General features: G+C 48.7%; 1 protein-coding gene across 1 annotated transcript in view; it reads right to left on the bottom strand.

The window, feature by feature from the left end:
- Positions 1–8,306, bottom strand: part of ZNF407 (zinc finger protein 407) — a 313,149-nt gene extending 304,843 nt beyond the window's left edge. Inside the window, exon 1 of the mRNA XM_081150243.1 lies at positions 7,735–8,306. The gene's annotated coding sequence lies outside the window, so the exon portion shown is untranslated. The remainder of the gene's footprint in view (positions 1–7,734) is intronic.
- Positions 8,307–13,555: the final 5,249 nt, after the last annotated feature.

Here is a 13,555-nt window from a genome sequence, read left to right as displayed (position 1 = left end):
TAATTATATATCAAATTCTGATCCATAATTCACAATTAGCAGAAATTACGAGTGAATTATACACTTCTGAAGAAGTGGGGTGTTGCTTGTTCTGGGTTTAAAAACGGCTTCCAGCCCGGCCGGGCGTGGCTCAGTAGTTGAGCGTCGACCTGGGATCCAAGCGATCGGGGTTCGATTCCTGGTCAGGGCACATGCCCGGGTTGCAGGCTGCAGCCAATCAAGGACTCTCTCATCATGAATGTTTCTATCTCTCTCTCTCCCCCTCTCCTTTCCTCTCTCTGAAATCAATAAAGATATATTAAAAAAAAAAAAAAAAAAAAAACGGCTTCCATTATACTCAGTAACAATCACGCTGGGCTCTGGTTACACGGGACAATTATACTGGTCTTATTCCAACTATGTCCAACAATTTCCCTATTAGGCTTCTTATTGCCTTGCTTGTTTTTATTTAAAACAGTTTCGGTGTTTTGATGTAACAAAAACACAGCATATCAGTTAAAATAAAAGGGAAATATGAACATCAAACACACTGAAAAGCACTCAGAATCAAGACAGACAAACCAGCTTTAGCAGATGGAGCTGGAACTGGAAGAGCTGAAATACCTACAATCTGTCTTAAGGAACCTACATTCCACTGCTGCCCATCAGGGCTCTCGGACAGGCAGTGCCTGTGTCTGAAACACAGTCCTCCCTGCTCTGCAGGGACTCCCGTTGGCTGCCGTCTCCTCAGCCAGGCACTGACTCTGCTACAGAGTATGACATGATTACAGATGCCTGACAGTTGTTGTGGTTCAGACAACTCTAGCACTCTGAATATCAAACAAAAACAGAGGTGCTATTTGGTTCCACAGGGCATGCGATTTGACTTAGAACTTCTGGAACCATATTTGTATTTTTCCTATAATTGTCAACCTCAAGGCGTGACTGCCCTACCACGATGGCTTAAAATAACGTTTATTTGAGCCAAACTGCAGACAATTGCCAGGAAGCAAGATCTCAAAGGCTCTGGAGTGGAGAATGGCAGTCCGCAGTTTCTTTTATGCATCTGGAGTTGAGGAGGAGGATGTGGAGGAAAGGTAAGAGGAAGCAGGCAGGGCTGCAGGACAGTGAGGATCATGTGCTCTCCTGAGGGCGGTCACGCCTTCGAGAGGTAGTACTTCTGGCAATTCCAAGGTGTGTTAACCTGAATGCACAGAACTAATGGGCAGGACCTGCTAAAGGCAAAGACAAACCTCTTACTAAGGAAGTTATAGGCCTGGGGCCTGACCACCCCCCATGACCTGCCCAGGTACGAATTTATGATGAGATCATCCTATGAGGTTACTTTCCACAGAACCATTTATTCATGCAGTTTTTTAAATATTTGGTAAGTACAAAAAATAACTTTTAACATGTGCAAGGTATTACATATAACAAAACCCTGACTACGGATCAGTTTACTAAAGTTAAATTCTGCTCTTTGAAGTTCCTCTTGGTGTCTCAACCACTTTCCCTCTTCTTCAGGGCTACCCAGTAAGTTGAGTTTTGTTTTGTAATTTACCTGTTTATTACTTTACCACATCTATATTCTAACAATTTGCAATTTTGTTTTGCATGTTTCTAAACTTTAAAAAAAAAAAAGTGAAGAAACTATATGCTTTCTTCTGGAAATAGCTTTTTTCCCCTAAAAATGCGGTTCCTGCCACTTATCCTCAGTAATGCATGTAGTGAAGTCCCCTCAACTTCACTGCTGTAGGACTTCACTACAGGAACATAACACAATCCACCTGTCTCCTGCGGGGACACCGCTTCCAGGGTTTCCTTTTAGGAACAGTGCAACCTTGAGCATTCCGGTCCGTGTCTCCAGGCGCGTGTGTGCAGGGATTTCTCCAGGGCAGTGCTCTGCCAACTTGAGCTCGCATCAAATCACACGGACAGCGGGGTTGAGACTGAAAGCTGGCCCATGCCCAGAGTTTCCCATTCAATTGGTCTGGGTGGGACCCAAAAATTTGCATTTCCAACAAGTTCCCTTGAGATGCTGGGAACCCAATTTAGAAGCACTGCTCCAGGATGAAGACCTGAGGGGGTAATTACTGGGTCAAAGGGCACATGCATCTTTAACCTTACTGGATAATCCCAAAGTTACCGTACCAATTTACACTCCCATCAGTTGTGTAGCATTCCAGCTGTTTCCTACCCCCCCAGATAGTCATATTTTACATCGTTGCCAAGCTGTGTATGAAACTATATGCCACTTTGGTCCTAATCTGCCTTCCCCTGATTACTAAGGACGCTGAGAATCTGCATTCCGGCTGCTTCTTGTGTGAGATGCCTGTTGTGGTCATTTGCCCATTTCTGTTGTTCTTACTGATTGTTGCTTTTTATCCTTCTGGATACAAATATTTTATCAGTAATATGTATTGAAAATACCTATTCTCACTTGTGACTTCTCCACTTTCTTAGTTTCATTTAATAATCACAAGTGGTCAATACTATTGTCAACATACCTTTTCCTTCACGGTTTGAACCTTCTGTGCTGTGTTTAAAAGCCGCTTCCCTACATCAGTCGTACAGCGACTGTCCTACATTGTCCTCCGAGTTTCATTTTCCCTCCCTATTTAAGCCTTTAACTGCTAACTTTTGCACTGATTTTTGTGAATGATGTGAATTAGAAATGTATCCCGTTCTCAAAAAGTTTCCTATTTGTTAAGGGGCATGGATATCACCAACTATAACTTTAGGAGAATATAAAAAGTGCCCCGAGTGAAATACTGAGTAGCTGCCAACCACTTTATGGAGGTTTATTGTTCTCTTATTGAGGCAAACAAAAAACTGTATATTTTCAATGTTAAAATTTGGAAGGTTATTAGGAAATTAGTCAGACTGTGATTCCCTACTCCACCACACTTCAGGAATATTCCTTAGGAACATCCAAAAGAACCCACAATTTAGTCTTATTCTTTAAAAAAAAAAAAGTTAGGCATTGGGAAAATGGGCATTTTCAACCCCTGGTTGAGCTATAAATCTATACAACCTTCCTAGGGATATATCAAAAGCTGTAAAATATGTATCTTCTTTGACTATCACTGACTCTTCACAGAATTTATCTTAAGGAAATAACTGCACAAAATGTGTTTCAGATATTCACCATGGAACTCTTCACAAGAGAACAAACTGGAAACAAGCTGACACCCACCAGCACAGGATGGGTTAGAGGGTTAGCTGCTGAGGCACATCACAGGCTCTACGCCCTGCAGAGCACAGCAGGCGATTGTGGGAAGGTGTTCACAATACGCAGGGAACTTATAAAAGCAGTTAACAAAGTACACACGTAATATGCATTTATTCACAAATATTTATTGAGTGCCTTGTGTGTGCCAGGTACCAAGCAAGTCACTGGTAAGCAAAGAGATCTGTTCCCTGCCTCCGAGGAGCTTGCAGCTCAAGGAAGACAGAGACAAAGTAAATATCTTCCAATTTTCTCCGGCTGGTATAGTAAAGGCACAAGCATTTTGAAAAGAGAGACAATTTATAAGGTGCATGTGTACTAATAGCGCATTTCATCAGCATGGACTGCAGAGAACACACCCAGCTCTACGGACTAGCAAGTGAGTAAGCTGCTCCTCATGCAACTGCCTTGTGAGGATCTGAAGAGTGTTCACCTTCTACGAAAATGCTCTAGGGAGAATCTGAAGAAATTTGGTTATGGAAAGCCACACACTGGAAGACAGATGTGAGACAGATCACAGAACCACGGCGAAAGGACTGGGGCACACAGTTTCCATTTAAGACCAAGACTGACCAAGATCAAGTACAAGTTCTTGAGCAAGTAACTGTTCGTCCCGTGCGAACTCCTTTACCTTCCCTGCTATGTCTGGGTCCAACAAACAGTAATGAAGCCCCCACATAAGAGCGAGCTCACAGTTAGGGTCAGGCTCGGGGAATTCTGACATTATACGTTCATTTCTTTTAAAAGGTCATAAAAAGACAAAGATAAAGGGAACTGTCACAGATCGGAAGACACTAATGAGACAGGATAACTAATACTGGATTGGATCCTGGACCAGTAAAAGGACCCCAGGGGTGAAACTCAAAGACTTTAGATTAATTTTATCAACTGTCCAGTTTCAGTGATTGCACTATGGTTACATAATGTTAACAAAGGGAGGCTGGCTGAAAGGTATATACCAGCTCCCTGGATTACCTTTGGAACTTTTTTGTAATTCTAAAATTATTTCAAAGTAAACGGTTTTTAAAAATCACTTCAGATGAATGATTAAAAAGGTACAGGATACCACTCATTAACTCTAACATAAAAGTACACCACCTCCTCCAGTAATTGTACTAAAAAATCCCAATAATTACAAGTAAGGCTTATGTTAGAATTTTTATTCACTAAAAACCTGCAATTGGGATAATCTAAGGAGCAGAGTAACTTTCCCAGGGCACTGAAGTCTCTCCAAATAAATAACCTCCCTTATTTCCCCTCTTACTCTTTTTCAATTGAACCCGACTTCCATTTAACATCTACTAGAGGCACGTAACTGTGCTAGAGCCTCATAAGATTTTGAAAGGGTCTACTTCATACACAAAATAAGAGAGAAATGCACCACTTAACAAAACTGGAAGTACTTTTTCACTGCTCTGCGATCTGGCAATCGATCTGGACACCCGTTTTACTGTTCGCGTTGGTAAGACTGAGGATCCTCACAGTTCAAGTGTGTACCCTTCATCAGTAACATGGTTCTGACCTCTAGAATTATCTCCAAAAATTACCCTTGAAAATGATAAAATGACTGGCTCTGACAAATATTCCATTTCCGGTCCTTTTTTTCACCTAATCCTTTTGGTATTGGTGCATTACTATTTGTAACTCAAAACTGAATGTGATTCTCTGAGTACCAGGGCAAAGGTTAGGCTGGCATAAACCCATGGAGGTTTAGTTACTGTCGCCTTGTAAGGGACGGAAAACAACACCGTGTAAGGCCATGTTTCCCAAAGTGTGGTCTCAGAGCCTGCAGCTTCCACAGAACCCAGGAACTTGTCAGAAATGCATTCTCAGCCCCAGCCCAGACCTGCTGCGCGAGCCTCTGCCAGGGCTCAGCATGTTTTCACAAGTCCCCAAGGTGACCCTGATGTACCTCAAATTTGAGAACCACTGATGAAGAACAGAAAGACCAACCTGCAAACCAGGAGATCGAATTCTAATCCTTGCTCTGCCACTAATCTCCTGGATGGATTTGTCCCTTAGCTTCTGTGGGGCTCAGCCTCCCTACCAGACAATGAGGAAACCTGAATCGATCACTGCCTGTCCTCGTGCCCTCATTGATAACTCTGAGGGCTTTCACACCTGAGGCCTAAAAGTGAAAAGAGCACCACTGTGTGTCACATTTCATCAAAAATGAAACAATTAAAATTTCCTCAGCCATTGGTCTCTGAATCATATTTAACATATCTAAAATAATTTATTAAACAAAATTGTGTTTGTTTTAGTAAAAGCCATATAAACACTAATTTTAGTTTCCTATTTAGTTGTCTATAGAGTCTATTTTGGAGGAATTAATTCCACATCCAAGAAACGCATCTACCAGACTGAATTGTGCCCCCTCAAAATTCAAGTTGAAGTCCTGATCCCCAGTGTGATGGTATTTGGAGGTGTGGCCCTCGGGAGATAATGAGGTTTAGATGAGGTCATGAGGGTTGGCTTCCAAAGATGGGATCAGGGTCCTCATGACAGACAAACCAGTTCTCTCTTCTCTGCCCTGTGAGGACACAGCGAGAAGGCAGGCATCTGTAAGCCAGGAAGGGCCCTTACCAGGAACCTGCGCCTCAATCTTGGACTTCGCAACCTGCAGCGCTGGGAGAGAGCAGTGTCTGTTTTTCCAGCCGCCCAGGCTAGGACAGCATTTCGTTCCAGTGGCCCAAGCTGAGGAGGGTCCTCACTCAAATGGCCCCTCTGGTGTGGGCATCTAAGATTACAGTTCAGAGCTGCACTCCTGTCCTCACATAAAGAACCAGGCCACAAAAAGTATTTAACAAGTTTGAAAAACAATGTGAAAATGTACAGGTCTAAAAATTTCCATCACTGCATAGAAGCACAGCTTCATTTAATCTCCTACTCACAGGTTTATAAACTGGGGTTCTTCTCACTCTGACACCTGCACAACAAATCTCAAGGAGATGGGGAATCAAATTAGAAGTCTGTTTTATAAAGGCCAGCGTTCTTCTCAAATAAAACAAACCTAAAAAGGTGGGGTGCAAGGAGAAATGTCCCATCAATCACCCCTCGAGACCTAAGTCAACAGGTATCCTGCAGGCTCTGCCCCTCCCTCCAGGCAGGAGGCCGCCTCCTGCTGCAGGGCCCCCTCTCGGGGCGCTCGGGAGCCGCCCCGCACCCCGAGGCCCGCCAGGACCCCGAGGCCCGCCAGGACCCCGCGCCTCTATCTGGCGCCCCCGCCGGCCCCGGGGTCGAGCAGGAACTGCGCTCGCGTAAGCGCATCCGCGGGACTGAGCGTGGGATCCCGTCCTCTCCCGAGGCCTTTCTGTAAACCCTGAATGATCCCTAATGCGTTTTGTGTGGTTTGTGTTTTTTCCAAAAGGCACCAGCAGCAACAGTTAACCGCGATCACCCCGACTGCCGCGCGTGCGGTGCGGGGAGACGTGGGTCCTGGAGAGGCTGCCTCGGCGACTCCCAGACGAGCCGGGGGACTTTCATCTCACGCGGAGCCAACTCGGGGACAAGCGACTAACACCCGCGGCGTGAACCCTGACGTCAGTTCTGGTCTAACTTCTTAGTCGGGTTCTCCTGGCAAAAGGGGGCGGCCACCCCACGAGGCTGGGTGCTGAGCGAACAGTCTCGGCCGCAGCAAACGAGCACGCGCCCGGGGCCGCCCCACACCCGGGGCCCTTCCCCGCGCGGGCGGCCCGCACCCCGCACCCCGCACGGGGCGCCGCCTGCGAGACAGAGGGCCCCGCGCCGCGTGCAGGGTGCGCACCCCAAACACGCCTCGCTCCGCAGCTCCCGGGGCGCCACCGACAGGGGTCAGCAGCGCCCGGCCGGCTCCCTGGGGCCCGGAGCGCGGCGGCGCACGCGGGCTGCCCGGGTGCGGGTGCGGGTGCAGCGGCGTGCGGCAGCCTGCGGCCCCCTCCGGTGCTGCGCCGTGAGCCCCGAGAGGCCGGGGCCCCGCGTCGGCCGCGCCGGCGTCCACAGCGCGGGGCCCCCCGCCCGGCGTCCCTAACGGAAGGCGGCGGCGAGGCGGGTGGGACGCGGGCGGGGGCGGCCGAGGAGGCCACCGCCAGACCGCAACCGACCCTGCGCGGCTCCGCGCTCGGGCGCGGCGGGGTCCGTTCCGGAGCCGGCGGGCGGTGAGCGGCGCCCCGACTGCGGGCCGGGAAGCGCGGGGAGTGCGGGGCGCCCCGCAGCGCTGACAGCCGGCGCCGCGGGGAAGCGGGGCCCGCGGGGGCGCGCGAGCCGGGCCGGGGCGGGCCGCGGGGCGAGCGGGGGCGGGCGGAGCGGAGGCCGGCGGCCGCGGCCCCGGCGGGCGTGTGAGGGGCGAGTCTGGGCGGCGCCGGGAAGGACGGCGAGCGGGAGGGGCGGAGGCGGGGGGAAGGGGAGGAGGCAGCGCGAAGGCCCCGGCGGGCGCCCCGCGTCCAGCCGCCGGCGCCCCGGCCCTCAAGCCACCGCGCCCAGGCCCCGCGCAGACGCTGGACGGTCCCCGCCTCCAAACCCCCCGCCCCGGCCAGACAGTAACTTACCTGTTCGCCGACAGGATCGCTCCTGCTGCCCCTGCGACTGACTCCTCCGGCTCACCGTCTTCCCTCTGGGAGGAAGGGGCGGGACTTCCTGTCTTTCCGTTGAGCCACTTCCGGCCGCTCCAGGACGACTCCGTGGTGAAGCGGCCGCCGGATGCTACAGCCAGAAAACAGGGTCTCAGGACCGGCTCAGTAAAACCCGCGCCGACCTCCCGCTTTCCGCCCCAAAGAGCCGAGGGGCCCCTCTTGTTTTCGGTGCCTCGGCTCTCGCCGGAAGTCACTCGGAGATGCCGCCGGAAGTCACGCCCCTCCCCGAGGGGAAAACGGAAAGCGGAGGACGTCAGTCTGGAGGGGAGACGCGGTCGGGCTGCGGGGCCGCGGGGTCGGCCAGGGGGCGACGCCGGCGGTTTAGGGGGTCCCGCCCCTGCTGCGCCCACCCCTCGCCCGCCCTCCGCCGCGCTGACCCCGAGGCCGACGCGGAAGTCGCCGCCCGGTGCCTGACCCGGCGGGAGTGGGTCCCGCTCGAGGCCCCACGCGAAGGATGGAGCCGGGCGGCCCCCAGCCCCCCGGGTTGAGAGAAGCTCCCCAGTGACCCAAACTGGGGCTCTCGCGGCCGCAGGGTGGGGGAGCCCGAGAGGCGACCCGAGGCGGCGGCTGAAGGCGGCGCCGCCGGGCGGGGGGAGCCGGGGCGCCCGGGCCGGTCGTGGACGCGGACGGCGGGGATCGCGGCCGGGCCGCCCCCCGAGCGCCTCGGGGCCTCGGGGCCTCGGGCCTGGAGACGGCCGGGAAGGAGGGCGCCTGCCGGGCCGGGGCACGGTGCCCGGCGGTCCCGCTGCGAGAGGCCGGCCGGCCTCGGAGGCGCAGGGCGCGGAGCCGCGGGGCTGTGCAGGGAGACGCGGCGAGCGGGGCTGCGAAACGACGGCCGGGAAACAACGGGCCCCTGCCCGCGTCCCGCGACGCCAGGTCCGGCCCGTGCTGCCTGAGTCAGAATCGTTAGAGCAGCGATTTCAACCGGGGGGGGGGGGGGGGGGGGGCAAGAGCCTTTAAACCTGCAACACCTGACCCGTCGGGCACCGACCTCTTTTCCCCTAGATTGTCAAATTAAAAAATGACAGCGGCCAACATGGTGACGCCTCCCTGTGTGCATCAGTCAAAATTATGCCTTTTTCTTTTATCAGATCGGCAAAAAATTACATTTTCGGTGCCGCAGAATTTTTGTCATCAGTGTGTGTGCCCCGAGATGACGTGGGCAGGTCGCTGGGATAGAGAACTAGAGACCTTATCAGAATTGTCGTCATAATCCAAGTGCATTCTCCCGCCGCCCGCGGGCCCAGACCTCACGGCCAGCGACGGGGCCTGGGCTCTGGGCACCAGCCTCTCCCATCAGCCACACCTAATAACAGTCAATTAAAAGTTGTAGAGAAACATGGAAAACGGGTTTCTCAGAACAGGTGACCAGCTGCCAGTGTTATATTTGTTTCACTAACCAACATTTATTGGGTGCCTGTTGAATAAAAGATAAGTAAAACTAGATTCTGTCTTCAGAGTTCCCTTGAAATTTACTTGAAAATGTAGTGCTTATTAGTATAGTATCACACTGTTTGCGGGTAGTTTTTATCACGCGCTCTACCACCAGTCAACGTAAAACGTATAAATGCGTTCCCCGCATACAATGTGGTATAAGCACCTACTATATTCCATGCAGTACTCTAGAAAAACCCAGGAATATAGGGAAATGTTGATAATGTTTTTCTGTGTCTCGTTAGGAAAACATATATGTAAATATATATTCATTATATAAAAGAAGCCCCAGAGTTATTCATTTATATAACCTTTATAAAATTTATACATTATGATTATTATTTAAATTGTATTTATAACTAATATTACATATAAATATTTATATACATAAAACCAGGGGGCTTTTTTAAAAATTGTTTCTCCCCACACACTTATGTAGCCACAGCACAGGAATTTTTATTTTTAGAGGGTTGCTGTAAAGCAAGAGTAGTCACAACACTTCTCTAACTTTGGTCTAGCCTTTGAAGGGATAGAGGCCCTAGGGATGGGAGGCCAAGTAACTTTTCTGGACTGAGATGGCAGCCCAGCCAAATGCAGGGTGTTGATGTGAAACTCCTGGAGCCTGGGGGTGGCTCCCTCTAGGGTTTCATTCCTCCCATTGGCTGGACAGACCTGTTGAACCCCCCTCAGTGTTGGAACTCCCAGTCCACCACTTTTCTCTGAAATGCAGCTTCTCTGCATTGATGGATGTTTTCTAATATTGCAGACAAGTTTTCTTAAAGCACTATCTGTGCTTACACCTGTAGCTAATGCCTCCCCCCATCATCTCAGGCTCCTCAAGAGGGGAGGGTTTCTATCGGGGTGATACAAATTACTTTCTACCTTATAGCTTCACATGCAATGATCTAGCTTCATAAGCGTTGCCCACAGCACCCCTGAATCGGAGTTGGAGTCTTTCCCAGGGGTTAGGGGTGGCACCACCACTGAATTGAGGATTAGCCTCAGATCCCTCTGCCACAGGATAAGAAGGTCTAGGTTACAGTTCTTTCTTTGCCACAAATTAACCTAAAGAAAATTGCATAGTTTTGGCATTCAGATACTGTCAGTTCAAGTGTGTGGATTTATCGGGTGTGCTCAGTGTGTGACTCATGGCCTCTCCACGCTGCCTTTTCTGCAGTGGCCCTGCCCACCAATAATTCCAGCGAAGGAGAGAGGAATAGCCAATAAAATCTATATATTACACCTCTTGATAGTATACACGATGATTAGAAGCTGTCTTTTTTGTTGTTGTTTTTTTGTTGTTTTTTTCTCTCAGACCTGCAGATTGGGTCGTTTCTGTTGATCTGTCTCATGGTTTCCCTGATTCTTCTGTCATCTCCAAACATCTGTTCAAAGCAGCTAGTGATTTTTCCCTTATTTCTCTCTGTGGTTGAGCAACATTAATTTTCTCTTGAGTATGAGTCATGTTTTCCTCTTTAAGTGTCTAGTAATTTTGATTTGTATCCTAGACATCTGAGTAATAGAATGTAGAGATTCCAAATTCAGCTAAGTTCCTCCAAAGAGGCTGATTGTTGTTACTGTTCAACGGATAATTATTTGGGCTGTTCATCCCCCCTCAGCCTTAGCTGGGAGGCTTACATCTGCCTCACACACGCATAGTTCAGAGTCATCCAGACATGTAGGAAGAATATGCAGAATTTGGTGCTTCCCCTCTGGGGCTCTCCTTTCCAGAGCCTCCCTCCCCTCACTTTGTGCTGGTGTAACAGACCTGAGCTCTGCCTTCTGGTTCTCCAAGTGGAGTTTTAAACAAAGTTTAGATAACCTTCTTTATTTGGCTGTAATTATTATAAAATTTAAAAGGAAACATTGGTCATTTGGATGACTAATTTTTGATGACTAATTTAATGGTATCCTTTGAAGTTCTAATTTCCTTTAGCATTTTCTGTCATTACATTCAAATGCCCACCTACAATAACAGTGACAATACACTATGAACACTTAGCCACCCACACTAGGATTTTAAATATAAGTTCTTTGTGAATGTCTTTTGGTGAATTTCAATGTGGGAGGTGAAATGATTTAAAACTTCATATTTTTTGTTATAGTCAAAGGCATAATTTCTCTGACATCTTTCCTCATTCTGAATAAAAAATTACCCTAGAACAGCATTTTTAAATATAATTTTTCTGCATAATGACTATTTTTTTCTCTTCAGTCTACCCACATTTAAAAGGCTCAGAAGCATTTATTTACTTACCATAACTGTTAAAAGGTTACAGTCATTACACCTACCATCCATTCTTTTTCACATCATGCGGGGGGGGGTGGGGTAAGAAACATCACTTTGCAGCAGAAAATCACCTGTATTTCTGACTTTGTATTTCATCAATCAACTGAGCCTTTGGATAACTGAGCAAAATTTAGAGTGTGCCCAGCCTGGCCCCTGCCTCCAGAGCTTGCTTCCTAGAGGAAAGTTCTTTTCAGTGCGGTGAGGAGGAAGGTCCTCTTTCTCATGTGCTAAGTGCTCTACAGAATAGAAGACAGGTGTTGCCCAGTCGGTCAGTGGAAGAACACGGAAGATATGCAAGTGTCAGGCCTTGGTTTAAACTGTATTGTTTGTCATTTAGGCAGTGGTGTGGTATTACGGACAGGTAACGTCACTGCGGTAGATCCAACCACAGGTGCATCATCACAGAAACAGAGAGCTTAGTTCACCTTATATAATCGAGGCCGGAAATCATTATTTAATTCTTTAGCTATTACATGTGCAATTAATATTCAAACTTGAGTTGAAAAGTAACATTAAAAATAATAGCTAGGCCCTTGCTGGTTTGGTTCAGTGGTTAGAGCATCAGCCCGTGGACTGAAGGGTCCCGGGTTCAATTCCGGTCAAGGGCACGTACCTGGGTTGCAGGCTTGATCCCTGGCCCCAGTCAGGGCGCGTGTGGGAGGCAACCAATCAGTGTGTCTCACATCGATGTTTCTGTCTCTCCCTTCCACTGTCTCTAAAAAGCAATGGAAAAAATATCCTCGGGTGAGAATAAAACTATATATATAATAATAATAATAATAATAATAGCTAGATGACTTTGAGTACATTTAAAACCAGATATTTAAAATAGTATAGTATTTAAAAGTCATTTGGCCCTATCATAAAATGGAGTTGGTCTGGGGACTTGTTTTTTAAGTGGAACTAGCTATCAGTAGAAGTGAGAAGCCAAATAGCATTATTTTTTTCTTTCGTGACCTGCTTCCTTATTCCACTTCTGAGATGTTTGTTGAGCACACAGTAAGGGCCAGGCACTGTGCTCAGTCCGCACGATCTCAGCTCAGCTGGCCGTCACCCTGAGGACCACAGGTCAGTGTTGCCCAGCCCCCTGACTGCATGCGGTGTGAAGCCGCCCAGTTCTGAAATGTGGACATCCGGTTCAGAAGTGCCCTGGACACTGAAGTCTCCAGGTGGAAAATCCAGAGGGACCTATGAGAGCTGGGTGACAGGGAAGCAGAAAGACACGGGCACTGGGCCCAGGCATCCCGGGGCTGGCATCTCCTAGATTCAACGACCTCATTCGTCCTCTATTCCCCTCTGGTGGCCGCTGAATAATTAACCAAGATACTGCAGGTCTCAGAGTCAGCAGGAGTGAAGGTCAAGGAACATGCCTTCTTACGCAGTGACTTGGCAAAACGGATGCCGCATTGCTCGGAAGTGGTTACAATATATTTTACAACCAGTTTTGTTAACTGAGTTCCTGAACTCCTTTTTAAAATATAAATTAGCATCATAGACCTCTAGCACAGTTCGTTCTTGGGAATTCTGCCAAATACGTCAGGTAGGTCCCATAAAATCCCAAATGTCACAAGATTCAATGTAATCCAGCGAGCGCGAACCAAGCTTACTATCAAAGGATATGAAACACCTGCCAACACTCAGTCACCAGGACTTGATGTCTCTGCCTCAGAGAAGTGGACACTTTGTGGTGCACCCCCCAGGCTGAGGCTGCAATGGGGTCCCCCTTCAGTGACCAGGGTCAGGGTAAGTGGAATCACTGGACCGTGGCCTAGCCATTTCAGATAGGATGCCGTAGGTTTCAACACTGACATTTCAAGAACCGGCGGAGAGGTGGAAAGCATTATGCTTTGTTTTTGTTTGGAATCACAAGAGAAACATTTTTAATAAACCCTTAAATTCTTCCCATTAATGTGATTTAGGTAATGAATTCATAAAGATTGGACTGATTTGTTTACATACACTCAACCTTAGGAAAATCACCTTGTTTGTTTGTTTACACTGTCAGTTCCAATC

Source organism: Miniopterus schreibersii, assembly GCF_964146895.1.
Source record: "Miniopterus schreibersii genome assembly, chromosome: 10".
NCBI lineage: Eukaryota > Metazoa > Chordata > Mammalia > Chiroptera > Miniopteridae > Miniopterus > Miniopterus schreibersii.
The sequence above is the reverse complement of the archived record's forward strand: the minus strand, read 5'-3'. Positions and strand labels throughout refer to the sequence as shown.